The sequence below is a fragment of the Chiroxiphia lanceolata genome, chromosome 1, assembly GCF_009829145.1.
Source record: "Chiroxiphia lanceolata isolate bChiLan1 chromosome 1, bChiLan1.pri, whole genome shotgun sequence".
NCBI classification, from domain to species: Eukaryota; Metazoa; Chordata; class Aves; order Passeriformes; family Pipridae; genus Chiroxiphia; species Chiroxiphia lanceolata.
The window spans coordinates 144401472-144425818 of record NC_045637.1 but is presented as its reverse complement, the minus strand read 5'-3'; positions in this window follow the sequence as shown (position 1 = coordinate 144425818).

Sequence of the window (24347 nt, the reverse complement as noted above, 5' to 3'; positions counted from 1 at the left end):
TAACTGTAAGAGACCATCACTTTCCCTGATAATTGGTAAAACCTGCTGAAGTGGATAAATGATCTTAATTTAAATGAATAATTAATTGATTAATTTAAACCCTAATCTTTAATCTTTCAATGCAAAAGAAATGTCGCCAGGGATAAATTCTGAAGAACTTAAATATTTTCAAAAGTCACTTTGGCCACACTCAGGGTTTAGTCTGGGCAGAACTGCCCTTAGACATGTGCAAAGCAGGACGCTGTGAGGCTTTTACTGGGAAAAGGCTGAGTTTGCTGTGGTGGGATCAGGCAGCAGGGAAGTGAGAATTCCAGAGAGAGCAGGTGAAAAGCATGCAGAAATTTAGAAAAAAGAGTGTAGTTTAAGATCTGTTGGGACTTGGAGAAGACAGACCCAAATAATCCATAAACCTGAACATAGCGCCCAAGTCCCTTCTCCCCACAGCCCTTGTGTTCACTTGTTCCTTTTGCATCCAGGTTCACTGTTCCTGAAACTCCCTTGCCCTTCCAACCCCACGTCCCACCTCTTTTTGGTGTCCTAAAACCACTGTGTTCCACAGAAGCTCTGCTACCCTGTCCTTCCCAGAAATATGTCCCACTGCTGTCACAGCACTGAATACACAGGTCAGAATCCTTGAGCCAGCTGAAAGTTCCTCAGAATTGCTTCAAGGTTGAGGTAATAGTGAAAAAATAGTTTTCTGAGAATGCAAGTGGAACTAAAAAAAAAAAGTAACATTTTACCACATTCATATTATATTCCACATAATTTTATTTCATCTGACATTTGCTTAATAATCTCTTTTGCTCTGAAACATCTGTTAAAATAGATTTTGTTTTATAACAGAATATGATTAGAAAAGTTACAGTCTCTGTTATGAAGAGATTAAAAAATCTTTAATCTGACAGATTTTCATTTTAATCTCAAACAGGAGAAAAAAGTAGTAAGTTGTAGCTGTCAATCCATTGCACTTTTTCTGTTCTTTAGAAAGCAGTTTTCTAATGCGACTCAAAAAATTTAAATATTTATAACATTAAGCAAAAAATTTGTTTCCCAAAGTACTTTTATTTTGTATGTTCTTTTTTCCTCTATATCTTATTTTCCTATCATAGCTGAAAAATTTTTTCCTCCTGCTATCCAAGTTGGCAACAATTATGTGTAAATTTTAGCTCTGTTTTTCACATCCAGTCAATTGCTAAATCCATCAGTTTTTAAAAGACTATCTTTCCTGCTCACCCAGCATTCCAACTCTCTCTTACCAACCATGAAACATGGATTTGTCATTTCTCTGCATACCTTGTCTCATGCTTCTGGCATTTATTTTATCCTATAGTGGTTTTGTCCATCTTTCCATGAGTCAGAGCCATACAATATGCTTTAAAACTCCATTTATTTGCTTTTCTTCTACAAAGTTTTAAAAGTATAGAAGACAATATTTTTATCCAAGAACATTTTCAATAATATTTACAATGTACCTCTAACATATTTCTGAAATTTTCTAGTTATAGTAATGGCACCTTTTTACACCCATTGCTTATATAACTCCTGATTTCTCATGTGTCCTGCACTTCTCAAACCTCTTCTGTTTTGACTCATAGAAAAAGAAATACTTCTCCTTCTTGTACTGATACATTCTGCAGGAAAGTTAATGGTAAATGGCATCTGACCTAAAATAGAACAAATAACAGCAAAAAAATCTTCAAATCTATATGGCTTTATATGTAAAAAGGTTGATTTCTCTTTTTCTAAGGGTTATAATCTATAAAACCCATTTTCAGTATCACTATTAAATATTCTCATGTGTAAATTAACTTAAACTTGTTACTTTGACCATTCCCTCACCTTATCCATAAGATTTATCATCAGAAGTTAAAAAACTCACTGTGAGAAAACATAGTTCACCTTGTGAAGTTTAAAGTGCAAAGACGTGGTTTTTGAGCACAGTGATATATTCTTGGGAAAGATGCAGAATAAAGACAGTTCAAAATGGCTGCATGCCATGTAAATCTAGCTCCCTAAAATAGTCCTGGTTAAAGAGTCATGTGATTTTTAGTGGGATTTTTTTGCAGGTTTTTGCCAGGTTTGTTCATTTTGGGGTTTTTTTGTGTTTGTTTTTTTTTTTTTTAAACTCAGTTTCAATCCAAATAAACAAATACAGGACATCTGTGGTCATGATTTTGAAACAAATAATTGTTTGCAGTTTTTTTAATCTTCCCGATATTGTTGGGATGTTCCTTTGACATAAATATATAGACATTGATGTTATAAGCTAATTACTTTTTCACTAAAATTTAAGGACTCTTATATTTTTAACGTATTCATTTCAAAATTTAAAATAAATAAATAGATAAATAGAAATTGCTATAATTCCACTTGGTCTCCCATATATACAGACTGTTGGACCTATGTCACCTTTCCCATTCCAAAAAGCCCCTACCAACATAAAAGCTATAAACTGTAAAAGCCAAACACGACTCATAAACCATCCCAGAAAGGGAAGGGTGTCTATGGAGGCAGAATTCCAGCATGGAGAACACCAACACTGTTTTGTGCAACAGATTGTATTCAACACAAACTGCACAAAACAAAGAATGGAGTTTGTCATATCTCACACTCATCTGTAAGTTGTTGAGTTTTTATTGTGGCTTTTTGTTTTTGTGGGTTTTTGTTGTTTTTTGTTGTTGTTGTTGTTGTTTGTTTTTGCTTTTGTTTTTGTTTTTGTTTTAATTATTATTTTCTTTTTAAAGAGCCAATCTGGCTTAATTCATATTTCACTTTCACTGGGCTGTACTCACTGACACTGGTTCAGTGGTCAGCAGTGTATCACTTACATCCTCCTTGGGTTTTGCCAAAGATCTGGGCTGGAGGCAGCTACTCAGTAAACATTAAAAGTCTTCCAACCCAAACAATTCAAAGTCATGCCTTCATTCCTAAGCTTCGATATGAATTTTTTATTTGGAGAGGAAGTAAAAATTCACGTTTGAGCTATCAAGAAAACAAACAGAAGTTTTAAACTGAAAGAGTTCAGAACTCCTGGCTAGCATTGCCACTGAAACTACCATTAGTGTGCTGAATGAGAGTAATGTATTACATTTTTATTGTAACTACAATTTGGAAGTAACAGGTTAGGACATGGATGTAGTGGCATACTATCTCGGTGACAAAAAAAAAGTAGAGAAAAGGTAAGTATTTTGGAAGGAGAAAGAGATTAAAGAAAGAGATATATTATTAAAAAAATTATTTTATGTTCTCTATTTTATATATACGCAACAAGGCTTAATGTTTTTGAGCTTTTGAACATGTATATTTAGGCATGTCTGAAAATTTTAAATCTTTTGTACCCCTTCAGAGGAAGCAATTCATTCTCTTCATTGTCTCGTACAGTAACCTGTTACCAGTCTTTTGCATCTGTGCTTACAAAACTGTAGCCTCAACTGCTTACAAAACCAGAGGATTATCTATCCTCCTTCATTTCCCTTGCCTTATTTCTATGGTTGTTCCATTTTCCATTGAATTGTAATGAAAATAACCTGGAAAACATCCAGTCTGTCTCAGAGGGACCAGAACATATTTCTCTTTGGAGGAACCAATGACTTCGCATAGTTTTTACTAACCCCTCACATCCTGGCATTATTTAACCCAGAAAAAGAAGTCCAAGGTTATTTTCCTTCTTTTCTCAGACAACACAGTACTCTGAGTGGAAGCTGAGTTGATCTTTTTCAGAACAATAACTGATCTGAAATACCTACTGGGTATTCCTTCTTCTTGAGTCTGAGCAGTTTCTTCCAGTAATTCTCATGTCATTGTATAGTCAAAAAAATTATTTAGGAAGATACTTCCCTGAGGAGGATATTCCTCAGAATAAGCACCTTGCATTCCTTGCTATAATTCCCAGATTTTCCCTTGCTTTTGACTATCTGTGGTTTATATGATATGGTGTGAAAAGTAGTACTCGTGTGACTACAAGCCAATAATTCACTCAAGAATCTCTGCTGACATCATAAAATGCATATAGTGCAACTTCAGTGATTTATGAATGGCAGCTGTTCTCTGAGAATATGCTCAGATGAGTACTCATTTTAGAGTCTCACTGTTATTTATTAGCTTTTAGGCTTCTGAGTTCCATAAACAAATCACTTTTTTTGCTATGTGCATGCTTCTCTCTTTCCCATAATATCTGTGGAAACTTACATAATGACAATGACTTCACATTGGTGTTACAAAGCTCCATATGGAATGACCTCAAAAAAAAGGTTTTAGCAGAGCAATTAAACAATTCAGATTTATCCACACTATGTAACTGCAGGTACTTTGGTTTGTTAGGGGTTTAGTGCGTTTTTCTCCAAAGCTGAGCCAGTTGAGGTCATCCTACTATCCTATTAACATGTAGGAGAGCCATTTCTTTACTGGGATTTTTCAAGATACCAGCCTAAAGGGTTTGTGTATTTTTTGACTTATAAGCTATATGTGGTTTCTGCCCTACTTGCAAGGAGTTGGTGGCAGAAAGATCTCACTTCCCTAGATGAATTTCATATCATCTTTAGTATTTTGACAGCTTTGATGGCCACTGAGAAGAAATACACTAAGTAGAAGAGCACGTTTTCATCCATCCCCTGCTTTTAAAATTTCCAAAATAATGATTTTGACACCTAGGAAATTGTGTGGAGAGGGTTTTTTATGCAAATATACCCTGGATCTCTTGAGGAGTACAATTGTGTCTGAAATAAAGTTACTAATTACGTATGCAAAATACCAAAAGGACAGGTTTTGGAGAGCACCAAGATGTTGTTTATAGAATCTAGCAGAGCTCTAATAAACGATGCCATGACATGGTACTGCACTTTTTTTACTATGTCCTGTTTATATGGCTGCAGTGGTAACAGATTGCACACACCACACTGAGATTTGTAGGCATAGTTGATTGAGATAGAGCTGTATCAAAGACGTCTGCCCATGTACTCGATTATCCAGGATGAAAACTCCCACTAAATTTTCATCTGTACTTGTAAAATAACTAATTAGGTCTTTCTTTTTTGACATCTAACTCTATTGTGTGTTAGCTGTCAAACTTTCAGTGGAAAACACTATAATTAGGTCTTCGTTTTATGACATGATTTCACAGACTGAGTTAGAGTAGCAAAAGTTTTGACATTTGATTTTGCCTTTGAAGAGAGCATGATCTGAAGAGCTGTTTGTAACACCTTGTGTACTACAGGCTCCTGTCTGCAACAATTAGCAGTAACGTCTCTAGCAGGCTAGAACTCTATTTTCACTTGTCCAGTTGAATGTGGTTTGCTTATGTTTACTTTTCTACCTTTATCAACCTTTATCAATTAAGCATTCCTTTCTTTTGCTTACTTCAGAACATCACATATTAGAAAAGGAAAGTGAAAACACTTTGTTAAGTTTCCTTTTCTACTCAGCATGATCTTTACCCCTTTTGCCTTGCTGGTATTAAAATAAAAGCAGGCCTTTGTTTTCATTAGAATAACTTGATTTTTCTCTTTCTTAAGACACTTTAATTGTCCTAATAGACAAGTTGCTCCATGCTTTTCATTTTTGTCCAGTGTAATTGATTTTTAAATATTTTTCAATGCTGTTTTTTTTGGGGGGGTTGGTTTTTTTTACAATATCAGTTTTATTCCAGCAATTTCTCACTTCTTATTTGCATAGAAACTTAAAGAACATGCAGTACTTTCTGATGGCATTACAAATCGTTACCTACTTGCTCACCAGACAGCAGCAGGAATTGCCAAGAGATGTTAAGCAAAGCCCCATGGTTGCAGTGTCTCTTCATGGAGTTCCATTCAGCAGTTGCTGCATCCCAAAGGCTGCATCATTTTCCTTCTTCCTCCTTTGGTGAGAACTGCTGATATCTTCTTTAATTCATGATTTTGAGGCAGGCTGTTCTTCCCACTCACCCTGCCTGTAGAAACAAGGCTGCACTGTGTGGTGTGAATTGTCATGGGGAGAGATGAAGATTGTTTGCAGAGTTCCCATGTTTTGTTATTTCGTAACTACAAAACAAAGGCAAAAGGAAAAGCAAAAACTGGAGGCCAGAGTTGGTATATCTCAGTGGTATTTCTAAAAGTGTTCTTGCTTTTCCTTTATTTATTAATTAAAATGAACAAAACTAAAAATCAGAAAACTTAAGTCCAGTGCTGAAGTAACAAGATATAAGAGAAGAAAAAAAGAACTGTCTTGGCTAGTTCTTGCACAAGAACAGGCAAACCTCTGCAAGCTGTTTTCCCCAGGAAGAGGTTTGCCCTGCATGTTTAGAGTTGCCGAGTCTCATCTCCTCCCCAGGTGCTGAGAAAAGCTGCTGCAATGCCAGAGCAAGGTCAGTGGTCAGACAAAGGCACTGGAAAAGGGTTTCCAAAAGTTATCAGGGAGACCAGTGAGGATGTGTTCTTCCCTCAAACCTCATTCAGATGATGTCATCCTGTTCTGCAGAACAAACGTAGGTTTTAAGTGACATTATTTCTTCTGGCTTTTAAAACATGACCCACCTTCACTATTCTTTAGCATGATTTTCACTGTACCCCAGCTGGTTCTATGAGACCAATAGGGAAACTCACTCACATTTTTCGTACCAGATAAGAAATAAGGACTGAGGAAGCAGTAAAAAGAATGTACAGGTATATGGAAGTGTACAAAAATAGTAGAGAATAAATGTTACACTAAGAACTTCAACACTTCTGGAATGATGAGCTAATTTCAGCTACAGAATAGCAGGTTATTCTGTAAATCTGAATGTATAGACAGCAGGACATTCCCTGAGGATATCTCTATCTGAGCTACTTGAAGTTTGCAAACTTATTAGACATCATTCATATTTCCACCAAAAGCTATTAGCTGCTGTATAAAATGTTTAAATGCTTCATCTGTGCTTGTCTGTAGGTATAAAAAGCAAATACTTAATACTGGGAATATATACTGGAATCCTCTTATTGAAGATGACTAGGAACTCAGAATAGAACAGAGCATTTAAACAGGGCAGGTTTCATCTCTATAAGGCTTTTTGAGGAGTTCTGTGATGACAGCTTTTCTGAAGCACAGATTGACACAGGCATATATATATATGTTAAATGCCATTTCACAGTTCTATATTATAAAAATTCATCCTGCTCTACCAGAAGCACATAAACTGTATAGGCTTTCCCAGTGGACACTCTGGTGTAGACCTTGATAATAATCTTTATCTCCAGTGGACTACATTTTTCTTCCTCCACCATTACTTAAAATATCCAGACTACAAACCCCTGAATCATTTTATTATAGAAACATTAACACAGTCTTTTACTCTGTAAGAATGCATGGCATAGTGGTAACATCAGTGTTGATGACAGATGTCATTAGTTTAATGACCACAGTTATCTATTGTCATATTTAAGTGAGGTTACTTAATGGAGTTAAATCTACTTTCCTTAATGGCTAGAATTAAGAAACTATGTCACATCTACATTAAGCTTATTACCTGTAATTTGTACAAAGAACCCTGTAACTTGAATAATTACTCCTACTTAATATACCATTAACCAAACATTGATTGAGACTTAGTAGAGTCTATTTGTGATTTCCAGATTTGTTTAGCAACCCTGTTTGGCCCCTCACATGTGACTTCATTAATGTTTTATATTTAATTTGGCTGAAACGATCTGCACTGAGGAGTTGTTTCATTTGTGTACTGTGATGACAAAGCAAGCTTGTAAATGGATAATGTGCTTAAATATTTGCATATTTTTTTTTCAAGTGCTGTGTTATTTTAGGGATTTGACTCTGAGTCCAATGAAATTATTCGTAAGAGAGTACACAGCTTCAATGAGAATTAGATCTCTTACCTATGTCCACTGACTGCTCCTCCCACTTCCCTTCTCCTCATTTTAGTCAACTTCCAAGTACAATAAAGACTCCAAAACATTTTCTTTGAATGAAATAATTCAAATAAGTTATTTTTCTTTTATAACTACCTATTTCTGTGTTTTATTTTACATTTTAAATGGAACACATAATATAATGCAAAAAATAAAGACAATGTAAAAGATAGGAATAATTTTACAAATTACAAGGAAACATCATGAAAAACATTATCCATTCCTAGACAGACAAACACTTATTCACTTTAGGGTAATGACAGAGTGCTTTCCCCCTCTAACATTTACTTCAGTAGTATGTGGGGAAAAAAAAAGTCCGTGTCAATATATAAATCTCAGCCATTCCTCTCTCTCTGAGTTCAGCTATATCTAATGTAAATCTTTTGTAATTTTACTTCTCCCTTGAGTCCCAGATGAAAAACAAAGGAGCTACGTCTCTTCTGGATGAATTCAAAGACTTCGACCAGAGTTATAGTTGATAAGAAGGAAGGTCACCACGGTGGCTCCACTCTCATGCTGAGCCCACGTGCAGGTTCATGCAGGCCCACTGAGGTGCCACTGAGACTGGCTGGAACAGTGTTTGAGTAATGTTGTCACCAAATTTTGCCCACAGAAAAAAATTAGCTCTTGAAATATATTCATTTACTTAAAAGGACTTTTTCCTATCATCATTGTACTATTCCTTCCCCTCCCATAGCTCGCTGAAGATGAAGATATCCTTCTCATGTCCTTTCTCTTCCTTTTCTCGTCTGACTAGAAAATCACTTGCTTTTAAACACTTGGTTCTGGAATGAATTGTCTACCAACAAAAGAAATTCCATATTCTGACCGTATCAAATTTACTTTACCATAGATTTTCATTAAAACCTACCATTTCTCAGCATTTTATCACTTTCTGAAATTTCTGCAGTGAAAGTGTATTAAGAGCACAGTATAAAAACAGAGACCATAAAATGCCATAAAAATATCAAATTTTAAAACAAAATTAGTAATACTCTTCGTGTTGTGTATTTATATCAGTAAACATTTTGTCCTGTATCTTGTGCAAAGCAATTCACTGCAGTTACTCAAGAAGGAAAAAAAAATAGAGTGGCTATGGAAAATAGCAGGAACGTGTAGCTGATTCCTTAATATCTCTAAACCACAGGAGAAAAAAATGGTGGAAAAGCATTTATTATTTCACAAAAAAAAAAAAATTACAAATATGTTAAGTCAGTCTCTGAAGACTTTTATAAATTATGATTTTAAATAGACTTCATCATATAAGCTATGCAGAGGCCTGTCCTGCATCTTGTTGATTAGGGTGCTTTCTTCACCCATTGTTTCTCTTCATTGCTAAAGGGTGTGTCACAAATGTGGAGAATAAAATAGATGATGCTTCTTTTAACAAGAAGAAAATATAATCTGTACACCATATTTTCAACATATGCCTTAAATTAAAGTTCAAAATTCACTATGAAGAAATATTCTGAATCGAACTTCTTAATTGTAATGAATAGGACAAGATTGTCCCTCAGTCTAAGACAAAAAAAAAGGATTTAATCATACTACCATTTCCACATATTTTAATAGGAACTTTGTCTGAATCAGTATTAGGGCACCAGGTATCTTACTAAATTATCCCTTTATGTAGCACTATTAATGTAGGCTTTCATCCATGAACTGAGAAATTAAAAATATATTAATACCAAAACCTTTATGATAACTGCATTGATGGACAACACACAGTTTGTATTTAATCACCTCTTATTCATAACATGTCATAATCATCCATCATGGCAGCAAGAAAATTGTCCAGCCTAACTCCTACACTGAATGTAGTAATGAAAATATAATAGGGGAAAAAAGTTCAAGGGGAAACCTCATTGCATAATTGATGTCATGGACTAGTGATCTTACAGTAAATGATGTCTGTATTCTGCACTTAGATATTTTATTCAAGCACAGATACATGTGTGAAGATGTATAGAAATTACACCTCTCTGACATCTCACATAAAAAATCATGGATTAATTCTCATGAAACATTCAATGTCATTGAACAACATAAAATGTCATCTATCTGATATTTTTATTTTTCTTTTGACTTCTTCCAGTGTCAAGTATGTTTTTAAATTCTTAACAGGAAAGGAAGCTGCTACTTGCTATTTAGGAAAGACTTCTAGTCATCTTTATTTCAGTCTTGTCCATCTGGATGATCACATATGTTCATTCACCTCATCTACCTATATCTGTGCAAAACTTAAGTCTCTGGTCCAAACTAATTCACAAGGCTGATAAAGTAAGAAAAACAATTTCTTGGCAAAATTCAATTTCCAGAAAGGGCAGTCTAAGGTAGATGGCATGTTTTGGTCTCTTGAGAATCCTAGTTTTAAAACAACCAGGGTTAAGTAAGATGATGACAACCATGTGTAACACTAAACAGTGTGAGCTCAAGGAAAGACAAGGGCAACTTTTACCCAGGACAATCATCACTATGTTTTATCAGAAAAAGCGTTCTTTCATCTGCCTCTCCTGCTCCCCTAACTTGTCCCCTAGAGAGCACCATGCCAGATCTGAAAGATACCCTAATGTGAGGGTTGCGTCCTTTTTCTTCCTTAATATTGTACTTAATGTTATTGGCCAAAGTAGACCTCATAAGCAGGCCTGTTTTGCTTTAGAGCTGTCCTGACCAGCACTCCTGCAGTGTATTCTGTGACTGTAACTTATTTTGCATATCTCTGAGGGTTTTGAAGATGTAGATGACAATGATTGTAACACATTAACTTCTTGAATGCATTGCCTTGTAATATATTAAAAGTCATAAGAAGTTATATTCTTTTTTTTCTCTTCTTCCTGGTGAGGAGTTTACTGTGTCATGTTCATCCTCTGAGCTCTAGCAGTGTTTTAGCTTTCCTAGTACAGCCTTTTTGCCAGCCTTTGCTAGGTAAAGGAGAACTCATTTCATTGTATTTTTTGTTATTTTTCACAGTCATCTTTTGCTGTGTTTATTTCATTCTCATCTGTACTCACTTTACCAGCACCAGACCCACAGTTACACTGATAAGAACTCTTTACTTCAACAAAGAAACTCAAAGATGTCGGTGAATGATGGTATGAGTCATGGATGCTGCAAATATTGCACTAACAGCATAATAAAATCTGTCATATAGTCATTGGTTTAGTAAATTTATGTGCAGGAAACTTCCATGAGCTTCAAGAGGTACATCCACACTTGTGAAACTGTCTATATTCTTCCATCAGTCAGAGATTTGGGAAGAAAACTATGGTAGTTACACTGGTATGATTTTTACAGTTTCTGAATTAAAAAAAAAAAAAAATCAGAGATGTTAATGATCTCAGGAAGGATAAGTATAAAATAGAGCAGAGAGTTCCAACTTCTTGATCTGTTAATATTTTATACTAGTCATCTGAAAAATTTGTACCCAAAAGGTGAGTTCTTGCACTAAGTGGACTGCAAACTATTACCTTTATTTTCCTTCTTTTTGCAAAGTATGTGGCTAATCCAGACTGTGAAAAATTCCATTTAGTTTAGAAATCATGGCCCTTTATGACTAATTTCCTGTGCCAAACTATAATTACTTTAATTCTACATTGCTGGAGAGAATTTGAAAACAGGATTTCCTTAGAACAAAATTAACTTATATAATGAGTGAAAAGATAAATCATATTAGCTTAATTACAGTATATTAACATTTTTGTTGCATATGAATAAAAAATCAGACACTATGAAAGCAGGTTTCTCATAAAGAGAAAATTTATGGAGATTTATGAAATTTTAGAAACTTGCAAAATTCCATTACTTAACATCTCTATTAAGATCTTTACAAGCATACATAATGAAAGACTTAATAAAATATTTAATAAATGGACTTCTATTTAAAGTAACTTTGATTCATACAAGCAAAGGATCTGGAAGCTAATTTAGAGGAAAGGGACAATCTGTAGTTAAAGTTAGTATTTTTTTCAGGATTGTTAAATAAATACTGAACAAGCAAATATGGTTTTAAAATGCTTTTAAAATCACTCCAGCTCTGATTTTTTAGATATTTATTTTACTTGAAGTTTCAATGTACTTCTGACCATAGATTACCTGAAAATCTATTATGGATGATCAATTCTTATTTAGTAGAAATTTTCATTTAAAACTGAACCTATTGGAGAGACTACCCATCAATAAGGATGATTTACCTGTCAGGACTATTCAGACTAATGCATATTATCTCAGAGTTTCCTTGTCTTCTAGTAACCTGCTTTCTTATTAATCTAAGCTTTGAGTAAAAATTTCGAAGATCAATGAACTATTTTTTAAATTTTGGCTTTATGAAATACCCTGTAAAATGAAGTCATGGTCCATGGCAGGATACATCTGTTCTCCTACTACACAGAAAGGTAATATCAACATACTATATTTATGCCCAAATAATTTTCTGATGTTTCAGCTATTTTTTGCTGTTCAGTTATCTCAGAATTCTCCTGATGCATGGGGAAAATTAGTTGGTGATATAGGTGAATGGGTGAATGGTATAAACACTTCATTTTGGACTGGCTTGTGTACTTTACAGTTACTTTTTGCTCCAGTGAAATACCTCCTTTCCACAGACTCTCTTTGTCATGATGCTCTAGAATAGCGGAAAAAGTTTCTGTCCTTTTTGCTAAGACATGCAAGATGTGGAGGGGAAGCTGGTGGATGAGTTGGCAGTTTGGTTCTGTCAGAACTTCAGAAAATTTGTAAGAATCTTATTGTCTGGATGAAGTTGCCTTCTAGAGTTTCATTGTTCCTTGAGGCAATATGGTGGCTACTTCTAGCAGAAAAATCACATTGGTTATGTGCACACAGTCTCTTCCTCTGATCACTTGATGTGTATGATCCAATGTGATTAGTTGCTTAATTTAAGAGAACTGGACTACCCTTCTACACTCCTCCAGAGAAAATTTATTTTCTTTATTATACATATATGGCAATGTAACATAAATACTTTCTTCAGGAAGATGGTCTCAGTTCCCTCTTCCCACCTTTTCCCCACCTACTTCCCAGCCCTAAGCACATATCTGGCTTTAGTAACCAATTTACCAATTGTGTATGTTGGCCATAAAAATGTGAAGTGAGGATGACACTGATTAAACAAGATATCTAGTGATGGTAAGGTGCACTTCCTTTCATTTCATATTCAAGGGGAATAAAATATCACTTTTGCTTTCAGATTTGCAAATGTTCAATCATAAAGTCAAAATGCATTTGGCAGAAATTATCAATCAGAATAAATCCCATAAACAGATAAAACCTTTTAACCCAACAGATCCTAAAATGTTTGAAAAAACTATGAAATTTTGAGGTTCTTGAGACTATCTTTTTGATATAAAGATTTTGTGGAAGAAAACTTTCTGAGATCAGAGATTATGTTGACTATGATAACGCTACAGTAATGGATGATCAATCTCATGTTAAAAAGACAGTATTTGTTTTATATTTATTTTCACAAGAAGAAAGTTAATATAAAAATTTTCAAGTTAGGAAGATTTATCAAATATATTTCCTGAAAAATGTTTTATGACAGGATTTGTAGCCACATTTTCTTAAGTATTAGCAATTTTTTATTTTATCAATTTATTAGCAATTTTGTATTTTATCACAAACTATGGAGCTTTTTCAAGTATTTTGAAAGGCATTTGAGAATGATAAGAAACAAGAAGAAAGAAAAGGAAAAAAAAAGCACTAATCCTGAGTTTTCTTAACCTTACTTAAAAGTGTAAGGTCTCTGACAGATTGGAGTGGCTCGGGGGATTGGTAATGGGCTATGGAGTTATATACCTCTAGGTCACCATTTCAAATCTGGAGTGTTACTAATTAAAGACAAAGCACACTCTGTTATTTGTATTTTTAAGGTCTATAAACTTCTTTGGGCTTCTTGGTTAATGACTTGAATTAAATTGATTGTGAAAAGGAATGTCTGTCCTTGAATGACTTTACTGAAGCCTGAGGTAAGAGGTTATTTTTCAGTCTAACACAAAAAATTCTGTTGTTAGATGTAGAAAATAAATATTTCAGTTCTTAATACCTTAATTGAACTGATGAAGGGGTGATTTTTTTCAGAAATAAAGGTAAGTAGGGGCACCTTGGAATATTTATAGGCATCTAATGTTACCTGTCCAGCTATCCTTTGCTTTCTTCCTATAACATTAACTATTCATTTGCACAAAACTCATGCACATATTCCAGTAACATAACATTGAATGTGGAAACAGAATCCAAGCAGAAGGAAGGTAGAAGAGACTGGAAGAAAACAGCAAGCAGGTAAATACCTTCCTGTAAACTGAGAGAAAAAGGGACAGTGGGAGAATATGAAAATCCCTGTATTCTCAGTCTAAATTTATTTTAGGCAACTGCTGTGTCTTAGGGAGTATCGAGAGTTTGGGGTAAAAAACAAAGGAAGTTTTTCTCAGGCAGGAAAATTGATGGAGGGGAAAACTGTATTATTTTAATTGCCTTAGAGTAATTAACCTTGCACACAATTACAAAGTTGTCTCTGGTCACCCAGATGATTGAATTCACAACTCATTTCAAAAGGGTTTTGATGCACGTAAATGCCCAATTGAGAAACTTCTTAGATAAATGATTATTACAATGCTCCTTTGCCTCTCTTTATTACAAAAAAAATTCTTCTCTTTCTTGTAACATTTCTACTTTTGTAAAGAAATTTCAGGATTTGACAGAAGACCATCATGAGTCCTCTTGGATCCCCTGGGAACACGAGGTATCTCATCTTTTAGAAGCTTGTGGAAATTACATGTTTAGCTGAAAACTACCAAAATGAATATAAGTTTTCAAGTAATGAATAGCATGACACCTGAACAACAAATAGAACTGATTGCATTTCCACCTTCTAGAGGGTGGAACAGAGACTAAAACACAAAACCAGGAAATTCAAGTCCTTAAAGATTTCAAGTTCGTTTTTCGTGTGGGGGTGCTGGGGAAGTGAAGGAGAAAGAGAGTCACATGGGACTCTGAGGTTTCCATACTTTCCCCAAACATATTCTCTTTCTTAGTTTGAAAAAGTTCACTAGAAATGTTTACTTCTAGCAGGTTAATCAAATGCAGGAGTCTGTCACTGAAGTTTAAATACTACTCTAAATAAAAATAAATACCTTCTAAAATGTTCTGTCTTCTGGTTTCCTCAAAAATCTATATCATTCTTGTATATAGGTTTACTAAAGCGCTCAAAACTATGCTCAGAAATGTCCTTTCTCTTGTCTACTTGAACTCTTTCACGAGCTTGCTCTGAAGTTTGCAGTCAGAACCTGCTCTACAGCAGATACCAATTCTGTGCCTGGTAGTCTTAATCAATGATTTTCATTGTAGTCTTTCCCCCCATGCTTTTAGAAGCATGACCATCTTTGAAAAATGTTGATAGTTCTTGATGGTTGGCCTCTGGGGACAGATTTTAGGCACTTCCTGAAAATGGCAAAACACACAGCCATTCCCCCTCTGTTTGGCTTTGCTTATGGAGAAGAAAAAACAGGAGCGCCTACCATATGTCCAATCAACTCAAGTTTTCTCTGCCAAAAGTGGAAAAATAAACCTCTTTGTTTTCAGACATTTCTTGTTCCCTTTCATGGGATGCAGGCAAAATTTACCACAGTGAGGAATGAAGACAACATGTTCCCCTCTCCCCATGTCCAGCTGGAACCAGCCTCTGGACTCCTCTTTTTGTCAGGTCATATCTTCCCATCATGACTCCAGATGGTACAATTTTTTCCCTCTTACATTTTGTCCTCAGCTCCAAAAAAAAAGGAGCCCAAAGCAATGTTCTATTATTTTAGTGTGAGAGCTCTCTCTAGTGGTAAGGATATTATTTTATTTTATGTTTGCTTGAGTTATAAAATATTCCAAAAGGTGACTTTTGTCCACACTGGAAACATTGATATTGCATTAACACTGACAAGTATTTAAAAATATGTTCCTAAATTTTTGTACCACAGTTTTGGTTTTGTACTAACATGGCTACAAAGTGTTTTCAACTCAAACCAGTAAAATTTATGTCTGTTTACATCTCAGCCACTAGAGCCTGTCATTGTTCTCAGTTTGCAATCTAAAACATTCTGGTGTGGAGAACGAGAGGACACTGAGAATACAGACTGGCATTCTGTGAGTCTTCATGGGAAAGTACAGAGTGACTAGGTTTGAAAACAGCCCTCGTATTAGGATGAGCAAGAAGGTCTGTTAAGATTGTTCAGCAGAGGTGGAATTAAGGTCAGGAGAAAGATTTCAGGTGTATAAAAGTGAACTTTTTTAACAGTGGTTGCTGATCAGGATAGAATTTCTCCAAAAAACATTAGGAATCTAGTCAAATCCTATCACAGAAAAATGTTCACCCAACATAGAATAAGGGAAAAAAGACCAAAATGGGAGAGTGTTGCAAATAAACAGTTTTAAAAGCAGGAAGAATCCTTATGCTTTAAATTACATATAATTACACTTCTGGTCATTTAATTTGTGGGCAAAACAAATTTAGAAAGTATTTTTCTTGAAAAAGAATAAAAACTGAGAAAAAATGTCAGCTTTCCATTGAAGTTTCTCTTTTAAAATTGAGAAAAATTAAACTAAACCCAAATAAAATGTTTAAAGTGTAAAAACATTTCAAGCTGATCAAAATAGGTTTTCTGAAATAACCTTTTTCACAAAATTCTGGTTGAGAAACCAGATCAAAATTCAATCATGCGAATAGCTCTACGTAAAATGTCATTTTAAATAACTTCTGAATCAAACCTAGGTACTGCTGTATCTAATTTAAACTTCGGACTTCGTTAAAATTAGTGTGGTCTCATTCAAATAATCCTCTACAATAGCAGTTGACTGGAAAATTACCTGAATGTCAAACTGAAATTTAACTTCTTAACTCTACACAAACTAAAATCCCCCCCAAACCCTGAGTAATAATACTAAGGGGTGTACATAGTGGTAAAGATAAATATATTTGAATTGTGTTTCCCAAACTATTAACTTATTTCAAAAATTATCTTTGTCCTCTATTTCCCATACAGTTGCTGATGCTCTTTAACCATGGATACATATTCTCAAAAATATTCTCAAATAAATTTCGTTTTCCTGCAGTGACCAATTACCAGGTCTGGGCTAAGTCTTACCAGGGGAAGGTTGGTTTGAGGGGGATGAAGACTTGGGCTTTACTCACCGGAGAGCTCGTGCTTTCCACTGCTGCATTTCATTCCAGCAGAGCTGTTTCCTCTTGGTGCAATCCAATTTTGCAGCCCTGCCCAGTTGCAGTGGTGGTGGGTATGTGTGTCCCTGTAGGTCTCATTCAGAAACCCCCAAAATCTGAATTTGCTTATTCAGAAAAACCACTCAGACTAGTGAGTAAATCTGAATGACATATTCTCCCTGACAAGAGCAAATTAGCACATTTTTATCTGTAAATCATCTCAGATATTCCAGTGATGAACAAGTACTTGCAGTTTCATTTCTGCTTATCCTTGCTGACTCTCAAATTATTCTGAAGCCACCAGCATTTCTAAAAGCAAGGCACATTGATTTCCTCATTATATTAGGAAACGGCAAGTTAAGCAAATTTCAGAAGTCTTTTCAAACTCCAGAGTCTGTTCAGAAGCGATAAGACAAGACATCATATTCAGCTCTGTAAGCTTTTGTGTGGAGATAGTTCTCAGCAAAAGTATTTCTGTCCTGAGGAAAAAAAAATAAAAAAGAGAAAAAAAAAGAAAGAAAAACTATTTCCTTTTCCAGATGGAAAGGGAAGGGGAGGATGGAATCTTCAAATTTTAATTCATGTACTGCAACTGCTTCACTTCCTATCTTCTATGCAGGAGAAACAGAATTTTGTATGCTAAAATTGACTTTTACATTGCAACCCACCATGCAAAATTGTCCTAACCTCAACTGTGCTTATCAAAGACATACAGGCAAACTAAATAAAAAATGAAATTTTATTATCACTGTGGCAAAATGCTTCTGTTCAAAAAAGAAAAAGGCAATGATTTTTTCACCAGTAAAGAATTCTAATAGTGTATGTGTAAAAATCATTGCAACAGACGAAATCTTTCTGCATTTGTCCAACAAATGACTTACAGCGGGTTCGTTTATTTTATTATATGTCCCCTAGTGAACTCAAAATAACCACTAGTTATATCACATAGCAGTAACCGGCTATATTCAGATGCTGTATTGCTGTATTGCAAATACAAACTAAGTACTTGCTGCCACTTACTGCACTGGACCAGCTAGCATGATCCAGGTGGTGTATTGTAATTCAGGTGTTGGTATATGGCAAGCATATAATATGAAGAATGGTGATAATTCTCTGTAATGGTAATAATTCTCCATCATCTCTTAAAATTGAATGATTTTTAAAGGGAAATGTATGGGGGAAGGATATCTACCCAAAAGACAGTCTCAATTTCTACTTTTATTCCAGTTAATTCTACCTATCATGTTCCAAATGAATGTCGTAGTCATGGGTATAAGCAGAGTAAATGCCATCCCTTCGTCTCTCTTTTTTTGGGGTTTGGTTTTGTTTTGGTTGTGTGTGTGTATGTGACCTGTGTAGGTCTAGGAAAAATAATTATTTATCTGAAGTTACTTGTGAAGTTACAAATGTCCAAGGTTTGCAGGACAGTCACCCTTTGTGCTGTGGGTTTTCTGTGACCTCTGTAGGGAAAAGGAAATGTTACCTGCAGCGTTTATAGTGCCACTTTAAAACCTCATGGTGCAAAATATTTTGAATAATATCATATGGAAGAAAATTCTGTTCAAGAGAACAGTGAGTACAAACATAATAACGACATGGTATAGGCAAAACAGCACGGCTGAGTATGAGCAAATTATTCTAAGGAGAATAATACAGCTGTCTAAGCATCATTGCTCTAATAGTTTGATGTTAGAAACCTTCTGGTTAAAGCAAACTGACCTTCTTTTGGGGCAAATACATTTTAAAATATATATTTATCTTGATCTTTTGATGAGTACTCACTCCTTGAAATAACAGTGCGCATTCGTTTGCTCATGCAGTTGGCTAATTCCATCTCAATTTTAATAGACAAAGACATCCACCCTACCAATTTACATTGATTTACTGGGAAAAAAAAAAGGACGTGCTGTCCTGAAGTGCCAAACATCTACAGAATATAAGGTTGTATAGAGGCCAAGTGACCTTATCTCACATCTGAAAGGACACAGTGTAGTTTAGTTAAAACATGCAGTTATACAGACTCCAGGTGCACTGATCTCTGCTCCTTGAGGTTTTGGCATGTGCTGTGAACAACAGTGAAATGTGTCCCACAGTATTAGCTGTGGAGAAACAGCACTGAGCAGACAAGGAGGTCCATCAAATCCCAAAGCCAAAAATCTTAAAAGGCTGGGTAACCAAGAAACAGCAGCAGCTGAACTGCAAGATGTTTCACCTACACGTCTATGCAGCCATTAAATCTTAGTTTTTGAAGGATGAAAATGCCAGCCCCTGGGAAAACATAACAGTAACTTAAAGAACTATAAATTAAAAGAAGGCTATGAGTGATCTGAAAGGGCAAAGGAATAAAAAATTGAGGTCTCCATGGAGCCACATGTTTCTGAACTGTGGGGGAAATTCTGCACCTTAAGCAAAAAAGGGTAAATGTCATTAATATACTTTTCTTTGACAAATTAGTCCTTCATTTTTGATTAGCGAAGAACTTTGTACATTCGCCTCTTGATTTTCCTGTCTGTCAAAGTTACTTTAAAAATGAAAATTTCATTAACACCTAAGTTCTTCCTTTATAGACCAGAATATACACAAAGACGGGAGACAGAGTAGGATTTAGTTTACCGATAACTTTACAAAGTTTACAAACCTGATACGCTAACAGTGCCTAAAGGACTAAAGTGCACAGTTACAAAATGCTAACAAAACCTGTAATGAAGTTCATTTTTCTCCATGTCATGGCTCAAAATGCCCACTCTTCTGAAGGGTTGCTTTTCTCAAATTTTTTTTTTTAGATTAATACAGATCTCAAAAGTAGTTTTACTTTTAGGAAATCACTTGATTTATTCTTAAGTATTTATCTTTTTTTTTCTATTGCAATGCTTTAATCCAAGTCTAAAACATTTATTATATGCACATGACTGTCTTCAATAATCCTTATACATCTTCAGTCAAATTACTTATTACCTATTCCAAAATAAAACGGCTTTCCGGGCAAGTTCTTCACTCCTAATGAAGGAAAAAGGATTAGGTACTGGGTTTGATACTATTAGATAATATCTTCACAGTTTTTTTGGCCCATATGTTTATATAATTTTTGTTACATTATATTGTATTTGTGCATGCAAATTTTCAGAGTTTATGATCATTTGGGTCATATGCTCTATTTGATCATTTCTATCTGTTTTCCTCATTTACATGCAACTTCACCTTTTTGAATGACATCTTCCTGATTCTAATATTATGCTTCACTTTGCTGTTTAGTTATGCTATCTTCCTTCTACTCTTTCTCAAGTTTTTCCCAATAGCTGTTTTCTATTGCCAATGCTCTCCCAGTGTGGCATCTTCAGTAACATTAAAATTAAACTTGGGGATTCAATTATCTTAACTATCTTTTATTCTTCTGTATTTTCACATCATTCCTCTTAGAGAAGTTTAACTAACCTGAGATTATTTCTTTTGCTTCTCTAGGGATGTTTAATATGAGTCAGTTGTGATGGTAGTTCTGGGGTGGTCGTTTGCCCATGAGGCTTTGATTTCTTACAGAAGCATGAAAGTGCTCTTTCTTTATAAACAGATTGGCTTTTGTGAACAAATCTTTAGAATTACAGAATCAGAACATCTTGGCATTGAGCCAAGTCCTGCACATTGCTCTGAATCAAGGCCAGGGCTGTGGTGTTCTTCTGGGCCTGTTATATGGCCACTCCACGATAACACCTCAAAATTTAATCTCACATTCCAGTGTGACATTTGACTATTGTTCATGAGGGTAATTGCAGTCACCCAATACAGTTGCTTTTTCTGCCCTTGGTATCCCTCTGATTTCACTCAGCATATCACAGTTGATGATCCCGTCTCAGTCAGACAATTGGTAACACAGACCCAACATTTTATTTGTCCTTTTGAGTCTTGAGATTTCAATTTACACAGATTCTGCACTACTTACTGAGGCAGTTAAGCTTTTTCTTTCCTTTGCTTTGATCTTAAGGCCTTTTAACACACAACAAAATTCTGCTGACAGCAAAATTATGTGTCTTTCCTGTATTCTTTGAATCATGCTATGACAGCGTTCTCCTTGCTGTCTTTCTTCACGCAGGTTTCTGGCAGGTCTATTGTACCGACATCTTCATTTAAGGTTAGATAGTCAAATTCCTCCATCTTCTTCACTTACATTTCTAGAGTTGGAAGAAAAACAGGATCATGCTGGGAATGATTACTGATTTTGATTTGAAAAGACAATACTGATTGGGCTGGATACATTAACCTCCTAATTTGACTAACTGTTCTAGCAGCAGGCAGTGAGCTGCTTAAAACTCATACAGAGAGGCAGAACTGAATTTTTCTTTTTGATGCAACAATAAAAGTTGAAAAAACCACTTCCTTAAAGTAACACAATTGTGCTTCCTGGTGTCTTCTGCTCCAGCGATCTCAGATGCTAATATCAAGACAACCTATGAATCTATTAAGTATCCAAAACTGTGAAAACACAAATTCTGGGCATGGTAATAAAGACAGAAATACTTTATCCAATAGGATATGTATTATTATTATTATTATTATTATTGTTATTGTTATCTGATCTAGGCTACTTCTAACAGGTAATTAAATTCCAAATCATGATATGCTAGTGCCAATAATTATTCTGCATGTCTTTCAGATGTCTGCCTATCAGCTCACTATTGATCTTTACAGAAACAGAGTTAAGAAGAGAATTATCCTGAGTCTCGAAGTAGGACACGGTTACCAGGAAATAAAAAAAAAAAAAAGAAAAAGGAAATTACAAAAAAATTAAAAAGAAAAAAAATATTGGCATAGATTTGGGAAGGGAATTTCATTATATTATTTCATCCTCTAAATACTCAGGAAGCATTCCTATTTTAAGGAAATCCAGGATTTTAACTCTGTAGATTTTTTATTTTATTAGAAAGTAGAAAAAATATAGTAGCCTAAGTATATATATACATACATATATTTCAGTTACATAAATATAGATAACTATTGAAAAAGGGAGGAATAGACTTCTGAAGTGCAACATAGAATCCTTCAGAAGGTAACGGATGTGAAATAGAAATCTTGTGTCCATGGGGACTCCATCTGCATCTCAAAAACAAGCCCTGGTCTGCAGCACAGGCACTGCAATCAGCAGTAGCTGCCTGTGTGCTGTTACTGCAGTATAAAACCCCTTTCTTTGTTCTTGAAGTATCCCTTTAAGGTTAGCAAATGTGTGGGGTCTTAAAGTCTGTTTCCCATACACCATTCTTGTGTATGGGAATGTACGTCTTACGAATGTAAGACAACTGGCTCTGGTTAAGGGTTATGGGTGCAGGGGTTGCTGGGGTGCACAGTGGTGAACCTGGAGGCTCTGCTTTCCCTCCCAATGTACAAGTGGTGAGTCACCATCCCTAGAGCTGCTTAAAAGACATGTAGATGTGACACACAGGGACATGGTTTGATGGTGAATTTGGCAGTGTTTGGTTTATGGTTGCACACATGATCTTAAGGGTTTTTTTGAACCTAAATGATTCTGTGATTCCACATTTCTGATACCAACTCTCTGACCAGGTTGCACTGAACCCATCTTCTCTAACATAGAGAAATGATAAAACTATTTCCATATCTCTATGCCTAGAAATTCATCTCACAGCTTGTTGCAGTTATATGTTTCAGTGTTTGTTGGTGTTTTTGGTTTTACATTGTAAGGGACAGTTCCCTGAGTCATCTGTCCACTGATCCAAGTTACTCACTGATTTTCTTAGACCATACTTGTCCTTCAATCCTTTCAAGCTGCACTCACACCATTTCAGGAGATGGCTCTGTTTCTAATGAAGATATACTCAAGCATGAGAAGCAGGTATGGCCTCCTGAAAAGATTGTGTGAATGTTTATTTGACAGTCAGATGCTCAAGGGAAAGTGGGAAACAACAACCAAGCAAAAACCAAAGCAGACAGAAATTTTGAACATGGAACTGTGAACTAAAGTCAGGCTAATGGCAGGGCTTAATCTGTCTTAGGGGCAGAGTGTTTAATTATGCCAAAAATCGAATAAACCTAATTACTCATTCCAAATTCACGTTATTTTTTTGAAAGGCAAAAAATTTTTTCATCAGAGTATATCTTGCAAGAGCTGAAAGAGTTTCACATTTGGACAGGGGTCTCAGCTGTTTCATACCCAACCTGAGCATTTCTCTAGCATACTCTGAAGGTGGCTGGACCTAAATTTCACCTCTGACGTGTTTCTAGGTGACACAATTACTTTATGAATTTCTGAACATTTGAAATATAAACTGTCTTAAATTACTTAAAAAGCTAAGACAATAAATGAAGAGCAACTGGGATTTCTTACAAGTGGTTATTTTGTTGTTTGGTTTTTTTGTTTTGTGTTTGTTTGGTGGGGCTTTTTGTTGGGTTTTTTTGTTGGTTTTATTATTGTTTTTGTTAAACAGATTGGTTTTTGTGGACAATTATTTTGAATCATAGAATAAGAATAAGAATGCAAGATACTTGAAGGTAAGATTATGCCCTTTGTGAGAATTGCAGTATGGTCAGAACCTACTCTTGCCTTACATACAGTTGCTGAATCTTGGCTTTTCCATCTTGCCCTTGACACAATCTCTAATGAAATGAAGAATCTTATTCCCATAGGAAATTGATTATTTTGCAGTTTCACACTCATTTACTATTTCTGTTCTGCTGGAAGAGTATGAGGTGATTATTTGCACCACTGTCCACAGCCTTCTGCTTTCTCCTTTAGGGAGTTTCTGCACCTTATGCAAATTTCTTCATGTAAACTACTTATTTTCTGAAATTCTTTATTATATAATCATTGAGGAAAAAGATACTTTTTTTCCCCTATTATTAAAGATAAGAAATGAATAGATATAAAATAGCTAATACATCTAAATAAAAAAATAACATGTCATTATAAGGGGATTACAGAATATAGGGACCAATCCTTTTATTTGTACTAGCTTCAGTTGCAGTAGAATTGGGTAAAATCAAAAGGTAGGAAAGGCAGACAAATACAGTGATGATGGACAGTGTGGGAAAGGGAATAGAAAAGAAAAAAAGGAAAAAGGATAAGGGGAAATGGAAAGGCAAAGGAATATTAAAATAATCTTATAATAAAATTAAAATCAAGTTGCTGCTAATGCCACTTCTTTATATTCTGTCTCTTGTCATTGAAATTTTAATAAGACTTTGACTTGATGAGGAAAGCTGGAGAAAGAACACTCACAACAAATGAAATAATGAAGTCATTTCCCCAACACAGG